The following is a 15,651-nucleotide window of genomic DNA, read 5'->3' as shown; positions in this document are numbered from 1 at the left end:
AGAATAGACTGATGGTGTGTTTGGCGTGTCTTTCAATCTCTCTATCGCTGATGTCATTGAAACAAGGTAATCTTTCCTTCTCTATTTTTTTTTTTTAATTTTTTTAGCTGATCTAGATAGCAGATTCAGGCAAGAAAAGTGTAAATTTGTGATTTTGAAAATGAGAATCTATTAAAAAAATTAGGGCATAGATGGAGTAAATATAACTGCTAATTTATTTCATCTTGAATCAATTAGTACAAATATATTACGCTATCACAGCATTGTCAATGACACTGTGTCTCTTATTGTTAAATATATGCATAAAAATATTCAGCATGGAGCAGCAACTACATGCTGTGTAGCACTGTCTTCACAAGTTTAAGGGCTAACTAGCAAATATTTTATGGACAGTAACCTAGCTAGACTAAATTCTAAGGCTAAAGATGCATAATTGGCCAAAAAAATAAAAAACTATGGGATTTCATCTTAAGATTGACCAATCCCAAGTAGCTAATTGATTGTATCAATGGTCTCATATTAATATGAACAAGTTTGGTTTAGGGTTTTTGGTCTGTGGTGTGAATTTTTAATTTTATATGGTTCTTTACCATCCATTTCAGCTTGTATGTTTCTATTGGTTTGTCCATTATTTAGAAATGGTGTAGGCTTATGTTCTGAACTAATTTGGAGGAATTTTTCTCTAACTTTGTATCAAATTATTACTTGTTATAAAAAAAATAGCAAAAAACTATAACATATAACAACATCCAATTTGGTTATTGCTTTTTTATCTACACATAACATCACTCACTTGCTTTTTAATGTGCTTGGCAATTCAATTCTTATTAACTATTGAAACTTGAAAAATAAAAACAAAGGGAGGGCTTCAATGCTACATCAATTCACCTTCTTCATGTATTGTGCACTAACCCATGTTTTGTGGCCCCTTACTTATCAGTTCAACGATCATTTTTAATATACACAATCATGCAAATAGTATAATCTTTCATATATAAACAATAATTTGTTGTGTATTATAAATAAAACAAAGTTATTCACCATCCTCTCAATGTTTCACCAGCTGTTCTTTATTGTAAACAATCTTTAATTTCTCATTGATTAGTGATTACCCAATTGACTTGTAGTTTGAATTTAATCTTGTCTTATCTATAACATAATTTATGAATTCTTTTCCAACAAGTATAAGGGAACACTTAGATATTGATTGACCTTTAGTAAAATTCACAATTATTTATAAGCTTTAATTTGTCAATCATATGAAAGGGACATGCTATTTTCGAAGACATTCTTTTATTCATGTCTCGATATGCTATTCCTTTTTAAATGTGCCTTTTATATTCATGTTATTATCTGTTGTGCCATTTTGGTTTTAATGATTACAAGCACTGGATTGAAATCATTTTTTTATATTATTGAATTTAGGTGAACTTTAGTGTTGCAAACATATGTTGTTTACATTTGTTGTTTGATTTTCTTTTTTTTTTTAACAAATTTGATTTGCATTTTATTTTTGTTTAATTTTAAATTTTGTGCTTTCAATGTGTAGTGAAAATGACAGTACCTCTGAATGTGAGAATGTACCATGGAGGCTATTTTATTAAGGACCCAAAACTGAGATACACAAATTGGAAACTTGAGATGTTTCCTGTAAGTGACACTAATAGACTTCATTGTAGGAGGCTTCAGAAAATGATAGATTATTTATCCTACAAAGATAGAGTAACCATTTATTTGGCAAAGCTAGGGTATGATTTGGAAGAAGGGTTAAGAGTAGTTGATGATGATAAGGTTATCTTTGACATTTTAAGCCTATATGGTGAAAAATGATTTTATAGATTTTATCTAGAACATGGCATTCATGAGGTACTCAATGATGGGGCTAATCAAGCACTGTTAATTGAATGGTTTATCTGTTGTGCCATTTTGGTTTTAATGATTACAAGCACTGGATTGAAATCATTTTTTTATATTATTGAATTTAGGTGAACTTTAGTGTTGCAAACATATGTTGTTTACATTTGTTGTTTGATTTTCTTTTTTTTTTTAACAAATTTGATTTGCATTTTATTTTTGTTTAATTTTAAATTTTGTGCTTTCAATGTGTAGTGAAAATGACAGTACCTCTGAATGTGAGAATGTACCATGGAGGCTATTTTATTAAGGACCCAAAACTGAGATACACAAATTGGAAACTTGAGATGTTTCCTGTAAGTGACACTAATAGACTTCATTGTAGGAGGCTTCAGAAAATGATAGATTATTTATCCTACAAAGATAGAGTAACCATTTATTTGGCAAAGCTAGGGTATGATTTGGAAGAAGGGTTAAGAGTAGTTGATGATGATAAGGTTATCTTTGACATTTTAAGCCTATATGGTGAAAAATGATTTTATAGATTTTATCTAGAACATGGCATTCATGAGGTACTCAATGATGGGGCTAATCAAGCACTGTTAATTGAATGGTTCAACCTAACAACCCTAGTAAGGCACCTATTGAGGATATTCATATTGGTAGAAGGGAAGAATTAGAAGACAGAGGAGGTGGACAAAGCAATGAGAATATTAGTGACGATAATGTTATCCATTCTCCTGACTTAGATGAGGTTGATATTAACGATGGATTTATTATTCATGAAAACTATGAAGTAGACCCTTTAAATGAAGAATTACTAAGTGTTAGGGACAAAATAAATCATAAAGTGCTAGAAGATAATGTTGATGATGGAAGTGATTTCAATGATGAGGTTGGTGAAGAAAGTGAAACAGATGAAGAACAAGTGGAAGTAGGCAATGATGAAACAAAAGTTACCCATGAAGACGAAAGAATAAATGAGCTTGCTAGGAATGACACTAACTATTATGCCCTTCACAATGAGGGTAGTGTTGAAAAAAAGTGTAATGGTGATGGTGAGGTGGAAATTCGAAGGAGAACCTCTAACAGAGTGGTGTATGATCCAAAATGTGATCGGCCATCCTTTGTTTTAGGAATGGTTTTTGCAAAGAATGTTGAATTCAAGGATGCAATTATAAAGTAGACAGTCAATAAGGGAGTAAAAGTACACTTTTCAAAGAATGAACCAACTAAGGTGAGAGCAGTGTGTATGAAGGGGTGCCCTTGGACTGTAATGGCTAGTTTGGATGTAGGAAGTTAGGACTTTAAGATTAAAACATACAATCCCAACACAAATGTTTCAGGGTCTAGCAGAATAAGATTGTGATAACAAAATTTTTAGTCAATTATTACAAGACCACAATTTAAAACCATATAGGAATGACATTTAAAGACCTTAAAAATAGGGTTAAAGGAAATCTAAAGGTTAATATTGGTGTGACTATGTGCAAGAAAGTTAACAAGACTAATTGCTAGGGAGTTGGCTAGTAATTATAGACTTGAATATGGCTAATTGTGGGATAATGCAGAGGATTTGAGGTTGTCTAACCTTGGCACAATTGTCCAACTGGCTTCTGAATAAGATACTAAGAGATTTAATCAGTTTTTTATTTGTTTTAATGCATTGAAGAAAGGCTGGCTAGGTGAATGCCGACCAATTATTAGTCTATATGGTTGTTTTTTAAAGATAATCTATAAAGGAGAGTTGATATCAGCAATAGGATGGGATGTAATAACCCTCGATTCAGCAGCATAACAACTGAATCGGGAGCGTTACCTGTAATTTTCACAACTTATAATAAGATCTATATCTTAATTTATATATGATTATTCCATACTCATCACATAAACATTGTTCCAAAAGTGATTTAAGCAAAATATAAACTTTACATAACATGTCATTTCATTAGACACAACTTTTCGTCATTAGTTACTTATACAACTTATACAAAATGAATCATTTACAAATAAAGAAAACCAATCCTAATTAATCTCTTAACAAAATGTCGCTCCTCTGATGCAGACTTTAATAATCTACTCTTTATGAACCCTCGACTTCAGTACTTGCGTGAGGTAAAAACCCATCGTGCTAAGTATATAGCTTAGTGGTGCAAGTCTAGCTTAAGACGGCTAATTAATAGTCGTCTGTAACTATACATGCTATAGGCATTTAACAACTAATTAGAATAATTAGTATCAAGTACCAATTTATAACAACTTTGTAAAAATGTATAAAGCCTCCCATTGTAACTATTTAATTGAAATCAACTAATTTTGCTTATGAAATATGCATATAAAATCAAGTTATTCATTAACCAAAGTAAGGTCCAAATTTACAAACCAATGAGCAACTCCTTTGACATAACTATTGGTCATTTTATTATTTCCATTTAATAGCCTAATTCCTTTCTAGTATGACTTTCCTTATTCCGGATACTTGGATTTTAATGTGATACCTTCTTTCAGATGTCATTTTATATTTCCTCTTTACTACTGCAACATCTTCTTTCGGATATTATCTTACGTGTCTTTTTCACCACGGCAACACTTTCTCTCAGGTGTCGTCTTATGTGCCCTTTTTAGAATCAGTACATATATTGTGACACAATTTTTCAGATGCCGTCTTTAAATCATCAAAGATATAGGTTCAATTCGTTTTGCAGATCTACTAACTTACTTCCCTATTTGGCATGCCAAACTATCCTGTTTCAACTTTTAAGCTAGGTGGAATTTCTTACATCCATAAAGGATTGTCATTCATCATTTTAACATCATTTTTCATCATAACATAATTGTTTACATATTCAGAATAAGGACATAACCATGTAACATGTCATTTCATTTAAGCAAAGTAGTGACTCTCATAACATTAATTCTTATCATCAAATAATCATTTGCATATTCCCAACAAGAACATAATTATATAGCTTATCATTTCATTTGGCAAAGTAGTAGAATCTTATTCCATAGCATTTAGAATTAATCACATCACTCTCCAATAAGGTAGATTTCTCAACTCATTTTGCAATCACAATTAAACCTAGATAAAGGCATTTTCAAGATCAATTTCTTTCATAAAACATGTCAATTTAGATCTTAACTTTTATTAGGAATCAATTTGATCAGCATTTAGACATGTAGAAATTCATTTATAACCCTTTATTACAAAGTGTTCAAAAAGTTTAGTTATCATTTCAGGAGGGATACCTATTTGGTACCCTATTTTCTATCAATTCTTTGGGCACCCTAAAGATAGAATTTGCTCTTATGGTGTCTTACCTTTCATTTAAATTAAGAATCACCCCATTTTAAGGTCTAGATCTTAAGTTATGCTTATTTTTCCACATACCGTCCAGTTTCTACCTGACTAGGTCTGGCTACAATCAGAATTTACGGTTCCTGTTCATAGGCCAATTTAACCATTTTATAGATAAATTCCATCAAAGTAGTCTTCATAAGAAATGCTCCTACATGTTTTAAGTTTCCAATGGTTTAAGAATCACCTAATTTGGAGGCCTATATCATGAATTATAGCTAAATTATCAACTACTGTTCAGGATTGCGTTGTCTTGGAAATTCCAGTTTTCAAGATTTCCAGTTCAGGATTGCGCTTAACATTCAAGTACTTTACACCCAAAATTTGTACAGGTCTCTAAAGCAAAATTTTAAGCCTATGTCTTAAGTTTTCAAAACATCTTGTATCACCTCAATTGGAGTTTCCCGGAGGGAGATATGCCCTATTTACTACACAAAGGTCACAGGACTGGTTTGCTGGAATCTTAGGAATTTCAGTTTTGTAATTCCAGTTTACTCTAAAATTTCAACCACTTTGCTCTAAGAATTAGGTTCCGGTCAAAACATAGAAATTGTAGGTCTATGTCTTAAGAAAATTTTGGTACAAACTACATCTCAATTAGAGCTCTATAACTCAACTTATAGCCAAATTAGTATAGACTGCTCACTGGATTCACTAATCCTGGCAGCCACCATTCAAGGATGTATAAAGTAACAATTTTGCTAATAAGCTTAGACAAGTACTTACTTCAACTTAGTTCTAGCAAATTACTCTCAATAGCAACCACTTTTCATCAAAAAAATCCACAAAGCCAGTTTAGTGTTTAGCCTTGGTTCCACCCTAGCAATTCTGCCCCCTTGAATCAGCTCACCAATCTTGAATTCTCTATTCACTTTCACTTTGATTTCATAGCTTGTTCTTCAATTCCTTCAATTCCATCATAAAATAGCATCTCAGGTTCATGATTTAGGGTTTGTATTGGAGCTAGGATGAAAGAAAATGGAGGAAAAGGAGAGAGAGATGGTCGGCTGAAGTATCAGGAAGAAGAAGACAATTTTGTTTTTATGTGCTATAGATATTTTTCCTCTCTTAACATATGTCTCTTTACCATTGGTCCAAAATTTCACTTTTTAATTGGTGATTAATTAACTTAATTAATCATATTTAATGATCTTAATTAAACTCAATTAGATGCTAAGTTGAAAAATTTTAATTTCCCCCCCCCCCCCCCAAACTTCATTAATTTTACAATAAAGTCCATAAGTATCTTTTTCAAATTTTTAATTTAACCCCTCATTTAATCCAATTTATATAACATATTCAGTATTTGGTTTCTTACTGAAATATACTGAATATGGTTTATAAATTCGAGGCATTACATGGGATACAAGTAATAGCATGTTTCCAATTGCATGGGCTATGGTGCAGTATGAGACACGTGATACATAGATATAGTTCTTGAGGTTACTGAAGGCAAATTTAAATATCACAGACAGATCAATCCTTACCATTATCAGTGACGTGTGATGTGTTGTAAAATAGCTTTCACAAGTGCAAGGTTCACTATAGTATAGAATTAAAAATATCGTTCCCACAGAAAATTGTGCTTTGATTGGAATTAAAGAAATAAGCCAATTAAAATGCCAAAAGTCAAAGATATTGGAATGAAATTTTAAAAATAAAATTGATATTTGAGAAATTTAAGCTAAATCAAACAATTAATTAAACTAATTAAACTCGATGACTAAAATTTAAATTGAAATTGCAAATTACAGGTTTAGGATGATTTAAATCTAACTTCAATAAAAATTAAAGTGATTCTAGAGATAGGGCTTTTCAATACTGCTTGTATGTGGTTTATTCCTAATTTAGCCAAACACATGATATTTGCAATTTTGAAGGAAATCAATTCTTATTTCTTTGAAACCTTTCTCAAGCATTTTAAAGTTGATTTTCATCAAATCAAACTCTGTTTTCACGGTATTTCAAACCTGATAAAAACTCATTTAATGCTCTAATTGATTTTTAAACTCCTCTTAATCTTCTTAGCTTATTTCTAACACCAAGAAAACCAAGTTCATTACAAAATTATCTATTCCAAACATTCACTTTTCAGTCCATCTGTAAAGGTTAAGACTTAACTTAATGAGGGTCTTTCATCAAGCAATACCATAAGCTCACAAGTAATAAATAAAAAATGCAACAAATCTCATTTAAATTGCTAAATCAATTCAAAAACCACATTACAAGGCAATATTTACATACCCATCTCTAGAATCTCAAAGTTCTACTTACAAATTATAGTTTCAAGACAAATCCAAGTAGAGAAATGAAGAAGAAATGAAAATCTAAGCTAAGGAAAAGAAAGAATTAGTGAAAATGGTGAAGAATCTGCTGTTGGAACATTGGAGAAGACATCCTATAACACCCCCATGCCAAGTAGTCTATACATTCTACTGTTTCGATGACTAGTGTCTGTCCGGATAGTCAGGATGTTTAAAACTATATCTAAGTCATCCAGAATAAATAAAAATTAATACAAATCACATGAAGGTGAAATGAAAATAAGAGAAACAAAGCCTAATCGGTTAAATGAGCCGAGGTCCCTGCGATGAGTGACCGACCCAGGAAGCAACTGTGAGCTCAGTTGCTACCATAAATTCATATAGAACCCCATGACACCCTAGGCCAAGGAATAATTGCGAAACTATTGGGAATGAGAAAACCACAGAAATAAAAAGAAAATAAGTTCAAATAATTGAATCAACATTCAAAGAGTTACCAAGCACTATTAGAAAAATGGATTGAACCGACGATGGGCATTTTGGTCAATTCACCATTAGAGGTGATTTTTGACTTAAATATCTATTAAAATGTGTAAAATCAAAATATTGAAAAATAGATTAAAAGTGAAGAGATATAGTGGAAGAAAGGAAAAAGAAAAGAAAAATTCAAATTCTAAAGTGCTTTATGACATCATCAAGGTGTAAGCATGACCTAATTTAAAATTATAATTAAATTTGTAACACCCCTCACCCGACTACAGTGTAGCCGAGTAAGGCGTGCTACAATCAGTGCCGGAGCACTCTAACTTATCTTACTTTATTTTTTTAATAATTTTGAATTCGTTTAATTTAATATCAATTTTTTTTTTCGACGGAGAAACCAGCGGAGTTTCCCCTATTTTATTATCGTTTGGCATAGTTCAATATTCACCTGTTTGAAATTCAACAATATTTTCAGAATAAAATCTTATCCATGCTAATCATAATTATCTCATCAATCATTCTCATAATTTTCTCATATTTCAAATCTCATCCATACATTTCAATTTCATAATCATTTCTATACATTTCTATTCATACTCAATTCATATATAAACATTCTCAAATTACATAAGCAAAATTTTCAAATTTCCTTAATTTACAAAATAATTGCAAAATTTCATAATTTACATGATATATAAATTAATTACATATGAAAAGCTAATTTATTAATTTACATTGCATTCCTATTAATTACCTGTTCATAATATACATTACAATACAATATCTAAGCAATTTATACAAAATATAAAATATGTTCTATATGGGCCCTATCTACATGCATTGCTGAGGAGGTGACAACCTTGAATACTTCAGACACTTTTGCAGATCTGGACTCCAAAAATCTTAGTCAAAGTACCTGCGCGAGGAAACAAATCCATCGCGCTAAGCATTGCTGCTTAGTGGTGCAATAATAGAACAAGAAAATAAAATATACAAATAAAGAAAGAACGAATCATAATTTGAATATTTAAGAATCAATTTAATTTAATACAATGTGTCTAATATTAATTATCTTTTGTTCTAATTTGTTCCTCTTTGGAAGCGTTTAATTCCGAAATTCACAGTGATAATGTACAATATATAAAATTAATAAAAATACTCAGTTTATATTCATATGGTAATAGAAGGTACATTTAAAATATTTAGTTAAGTTATACCTATTTTTGCAACTCTTTTATCATTTTACTTAACAATTTTTATGTGGTTTGGATCATTTCATAATTCCAATATTTTTAATTACTAATAGTCTTAATTTATTTCAATAAATTACACTGCCCAAGTAACCTACAACAGGCTGACTAAACTGGATAATGGATCGTTGGCACTGGACACCGTGGTGCCTCGGGCCGTCATACCATGGGACGCGGAACGTCAACCACGTATGCAGTCAGTATGGCTAAAAAGTCATGATAACACATAATCGGGCATAAAAGCCATGAATGTTGGCATAATGCCATGAATGTGGGCATAAAGCCATGAATACGGGCACAAAGCCATGAATACAGGCATAAAGCCTTTCGCAGTACTGCTAAAACAATACCCCATTGGCATGCCAAACTATCCAATCTGACACACATGTTTAGGCAATACAAGGGCACATAATATCATTAAATATTAATATATTGTGTTTTATGACTTTATTATTTCAGGATAAATTTCATAATTTATACATTCATCATAATATTCATACATTCCTTACATCATTCATATTAATCACAATTTACAACAATGGTGTTCATATACCATTGTACTCAAAACATTTTTCCTTTTCTCTTATAAAGAAAACTAATGTTCCATTTATATTTTCATGTGATTCATTTATTCATTACAATATTTATATGAATTCATAACTCATACAAGGTGTTATTATCTTATTTGTAATGGAAACATAAATCCTAATGTGAACCTCATCTCATTTATACTCAACAATCCATCTAAGTTAATGTCATTTCATATTCAAGTGGTATTATTTATGTTTTATTAGACCTACTAGTAATGGGAATAAATCTTAACTATATACTCACATAACTTAAATGTTCATTAAATCATTTGGGTGAATTACTATTTCTATTTCAAGTAATCCATGAATGTTTCATGGATTCCAAATTTCATACCTTAATTTCCTTTACTAATTTAGTTATTATACTTTGTGTCTTTGTATTACTATTCATATTACTATTCACTCAAATTGTTGACTTTTTATTACATAATAAATTTATTGAACCTAAGTTCTCAAAGATACCACATTTTGCATTCAAAATTTGTTGGTACTGGTTGCCAATACCATTTCCAAGCTTAATGTTAATTGGGCAGAATTTTCAGTTTTCATGCCTTGTGTTTACTGTTCCATTGGTCAATTTTGCAGTGGGAATTTGGCAAAATGATTAACATGAAAGTTGTTCCTTATTTTGTCTAGTTGAATTTCCTTTTTTGAATCACTCCATTTGGAGTTTTTTAGCTCAAGTTATGGTCCAAAAACCACTACTGGCCGGATTGGAATTTTTCTGGACTGACCATATCTACAGTGCAGTGAACAGTGACTGCAACTCCCTTGTTGGATAGGTTCTGGTCATAATTTGGGATAGGTTTCTTCATGAAAATTTCAGGTCAATTGGACCTTTCTACATTGAGTTATGGCCAAATGAACAATCACTCTTCATTTGGTCATTCTGCAGAAACAGACTGCAGGTCACCCAGATTTGGGCAAGCTTTTGGTCCACTTGGTTTGGTTTTATGGGCATGGTTTCTTCACCAAAGTTGTGCCATTATGTGTCTAGTTTCATGTCCAATTGGCCTTGCACCAATTGAACCTCTACAATTCAAGTTATGGCTGCCCAAACCTACTGGACTCATGCCCAGTCCTGCAGGTCACCAAGGGCAGCCTATTCACTCAATTTCCTCATGTCACTCATTTCTAGACCAGAAATGGGCCTCCACCTTATTAATTTCTACATGTAACTTCATTAAATCAAAGCATGCTTAATCATTTTTCCTCTAAAATTTCTAGCTCATGCAATATATATGTTACTATAATGAATAGTGCACTCAGTGCACAATCAGCATGCAGAAATAGGGTGCAAAAATAATCACCATAATTTATAGAAACAAGATTTCAAGACCATATTTTCCAGAAATCAACCTTCATATGTTTAACTCAATCTCCAATTGGAATCACATCAAAATCAGATCGGAAATTGCAGAACTAGTTAAAAAGGTGCAACCTGTCCAGAATCCAGTACATGCAGGATAGTAGTAAGGAAATGCAAAAATATCAACCAGCAGCTGCCACAATTAGCTCTTGGTCATAACTACAAGGTTTTAGAGCATTCAATAAGCATTTCAAGGACTCAAGAATCACATCATTTCGAGTTTTGTGGCTCTAGTTATGATTTATTGAAGGTGGCTATCCTGTTGCAGGAAATCAGTAGAACAGAGTCCACATCTGAGCAATAAAATATTTTGTCCTCAAACCCTAACCTAACATTAGAATCAGGTCTGCCATAAAACTACAAAGTTTTAGAACATTCCTTAAGGTTTCTTTTGACATAAAAATCACCCTGATCTGAGATCCCTAACTCCAGTTATGAATTTTTAAAATTTACTGTTCACGCATATATGCATGATTCCGTTTTCACTCATCTATAATTTCCTATGGCACCTAGTTGTAGGATTTACTAATTTCTTTCATAAAACACAGAAATAACTATAAGTTAAAGCACTAACCTTTGTGTGTGTCAACCCAAGCTTGAAGAAAAATCTTTCTCTCCTTTTCTTTTGTCGCTTAGGCTTGTTCTAGTTGCAAGGAGCAATTTTTGTGAAATCAACAAGTGATTTTATGGTGTGTTTACAAGGAACTTTTAGAGAGAAGTAAAAGCATCCATGGAGAATAGAGAGGGAGAGAGTTTCAGCTGGTTGAAGAAGAAGGGCAGCAGATTGTTGTTTTTTATTTTAACTCATTTTATCCCTTTTTAATTAGTTTATAAGGTGTGTGTTACAATATGATTGGTGGAGGACTTTTAATGACACAATAATGATGCCATAATTTATATTTTATTTCATTTTCTTTTCTACTCATTTTCAATTCAATTTTTAGCAATATTTATTCATATTTTTTATCATAATAATTATTTACTTAACTGGACAAGTCGGTCAAAAATTATCTCTGAAGACGAAATCACCAAAATGCCCTCCGTTTGGCTTAACAGACTAAAATTGTCTGTACCGATTGAAAAATTTTTCTAAACCTTTTCTTGGCATTCTAATGCCATAGAACCCTCATTGACTCTTCTCTGGAGTCTCAAAAATTATTTTATGAATTTTCTCCAGGGTCTAGGGCTCCTAGTTGCTAGAACCGCAACTTCCCACTGGGTTACCCATCGCTAGGGCACCGGCTCATTTAACTTGGTTGTATTTTATTTCTAAATTTTTTTTTTCTAAATTTTTCTTATTAATATTTGAGTTAATTATAGTTCCTCACTTTAGTTTAAGTTTTTTTTTTTTTTCCAGACGTTCTAGCTGTCCAGACCAACACCGATCACCGGAACAGTAGAATGTGTGGAATTACTACAGTGAGGGTGTTACAAAATTAAATTATTTATGGATGGAAATAAATAAGATAATAGGTAAATTAAAAATAAAAAAAATACTCATTTTCTTCCATCCATAATTGTAGACCTTGCTCTCTCTTTCCCTTCCTCTCAAATTCCACCATTAATGCTTACACTTAACTCTTCAAACCTTAAAATTAACCCCTAATTTTTATAGTTACCTCACCAAAAACCTTTAATTTGGCATTGTTAAGAAGATTAGGAAGAAGAATTTCAAGGAAAATTGAAAGACTTGAAGAGTGGAAGAAGCTTCATAGAGGTAAGTCTCTCTCTCTTCATCTAAAGTAGCACATACTCATAGGAATAATGTTAAATAAATGAAAATAAAATGAAAAATGAAAGAAATATTGTTGTTTGGGAAAGAGGGAAATTCGGCCAGCCATGGAGTACTAAGGTTTTGACGAGTTTTAATTTGATTAAACATGGATTCTAGCTTGATTAAGGATATGTATATAATTGTTGAGTTAAGCTTTCATGAATTGCATAAATTGTAAAAGATGGAGAAGATAACCATTTAGGGTTTTGAATCAATTTGGGGAAATTATGCTATGATGTAAATTAATGTTGTTAAGGTCAAATATTGACCAATTGATGAGCTTTGATTGTGAATTGAAGTTGTGATTGAAATGAATTAATGAGATGGGAAGTGTGTTTGATGTGCTAGAAATTCTGGACCTTGAGTCTAGTGTGATTATGTAACCATAAGTAGAGCTAGGCAGCTGCAATTGGTGTGAGGCTAATTGGAGATGAAACTTAAAACCTAAAGCCACATTTTTCATGTAGAGACCCTACCTAAAAACAAAACCTAACATGACCTAAAAATTGCTTGAATTCGGGAGACCTAATGCTGGACCTAGAAAAATGATCAAATGAATAATAAATGTTCAAATGACCATAACTCACTGTAAGAAGGTCAGAATGACCTGATTTTTGAACCATTTGAAAGGTTAGACATAGGAGCACATTTTTCATGAAGAACATAGAGCCTAATTTTGACTCTAACCCAACCAATTTGCTAGAACAAGTTAGGTTAACAAATCTGACCAGAACCAAAACTAACCTAAAATTCTGGACAAATAGCCATCCGACCAGTTTTGGCAAAAATGCCATAACTTGGTCCACAAACTGAAAATACAGTGAAACCAAAGCCAAAATTTCTATAAGACCTAAAACTACAACTTTGATGTTTTGACCAGAACTCAAAACTAAATGCAACTTCGAGAAATTGCTAGGACAAGTTAGGAATTCCAATTCTGGAAATTTCTGCACCTGGTCAGATTAGCCACTTGATACCCAAATGGTACATTGACCATGACTAGAGCTACACATCTCCAAATTAAGTAATTCAAATTGGAAACAAAACTTAACATGTAAAGGAATAACTTTCGTTAAGATCATATCATTAAATGAGGACTAGAACTAGGTTGAAATTGGGTTTCAAAGTCAGGGCATAAATTTGTCTATGACCCAAACTCTTTGAAATTGCTTAAGTAACTTAGGCATACATTAGACATTTAATTAATTAGCTATTAGTGGTAATTGAATTAAATATTAAGACATCTTCATTGTGTATTTTTAGTGGAGAAAGAAACCTCAAAGGACAAGGAGAAGTTGAACTAAGTAAGAAGAAGATAAAGAGGTTTATGCACAACTAATACTATTTCTTTGTTTTTCATAATGAAATTAATTTGAATAAGTTGTGTGAATGATTTATGACTCTTATTGCCTTGGGAATCTTAAATTGAGATATTAAGTATTGCTAAACCTTTTTGGAGTAATTATTTTGAATGAAATATATTTGATGAATGGGAAATTATTCGAATATGGTTTGAAACCACAGTTGTCATGACTATGTGTTTTGTATTCCTCATTAGCTTGCCTAGTGAGATGAATTGGACTTATTTTTCCTCTCTGGCTAAAGTTTTCAGGTGTGTGCCAGTTGAGGACGAATTGAATGAGTACTCATATTTGCTAGCTAACCCTTGTATTCTCCATTAGCCTTTGGTTATTGGGATGAATTGGATAATTGTGTCATGTTCTAAACTGTGTGGTTTTCAGAAAATTGTGTTTTATGATTATTGGAATAAAATTTGCTTTTGTTAAGGATTCTTTCGTCTTAGAAATACTATAATATTTTATATGTGTTTGACATTGTAATTGATTAAGTTTGGTAAATTATGATTTGAATTGAGCTTTAAATTTTTAAATTATGCACTACTGAGTATAATACTCAGTGATAGCTTGTTTATGCTGTCGCAGATAAGGAGATAGATAAAGCAGCAGAGTGAGCTGCTTATGGCAGTAGTGGGAGTATTATTTTGGATCTGTTTCCGAGTATATTGATTATACCCTTTGTAAACTTTCTTTTGATGTAAAATGATCTGTATGTATTGGTATGTGAATGTTGAGCAGTTGTATAAAAAGTTGAGATTTTATTTTGGTTAATGTAAATTTTTGTAATATAAACCTTGTTATTCCTATAAATGCAATAATTAAGTTTCTTTTTGAATTCTATAAAATAGTGAATTACTTTCCTCATGGTTGAGATTGATGAGATTGAATTGTGGTGATTAAGTGGAGTTATGGACAATATATTTATAGAAAGTATTTTTAATAGGTTTTGAAGAACTATTTTCTCAAATTTTAGCAGATACTCTGCCAAAATTTCTATAAAATTTTAGAAATTTCAAATTAATTAAAATTACAGTTTATGATATAAACTTCATTTAAAAGCTTTTTAATAATTATCTATTATTACTTTAAATTTAAAAAAAAATGAATTGAATGTGTTTAAAATCCCTTGTAATATATTTAATGGGTTATCGATAGGCGAAGTTTGATAATTCACTAGATATATTATAGGATCATATCATGCCTTATGTAGGGATAAGGTGTGACACATCCTATTCAGCTGCTGCAAGAATGATCCAAGGATGCCCTTCTCTCTCCTTTTCTTTCTAGCAAATTCTCTCTCTTTTCCCCTTAGGGTAAGAAAGAGAAAAAGATGATTTTATATCTTTCAGGA

The sequence above is a fragment of the Hevea brasiliensis genome, chromosome 7 (genome assembly GCF_030052815.1).
Source record: "Hevea brasiliensis isolate MT/VB/25A 57/8 chromosome 7, ASM3005281v1, whole genome shotgun sequence".
NCBI classification, from domain to species: domain Eukaryota; kingdom Viridiplantae; phylum Streptophyta; class Magnoliopsida; order Malpighiales; family Euphorbiaceae; genus Hevea; species Hevea brasiliensis.
This window is presented reverse-complemented; position numbering follows the sequence as displayed.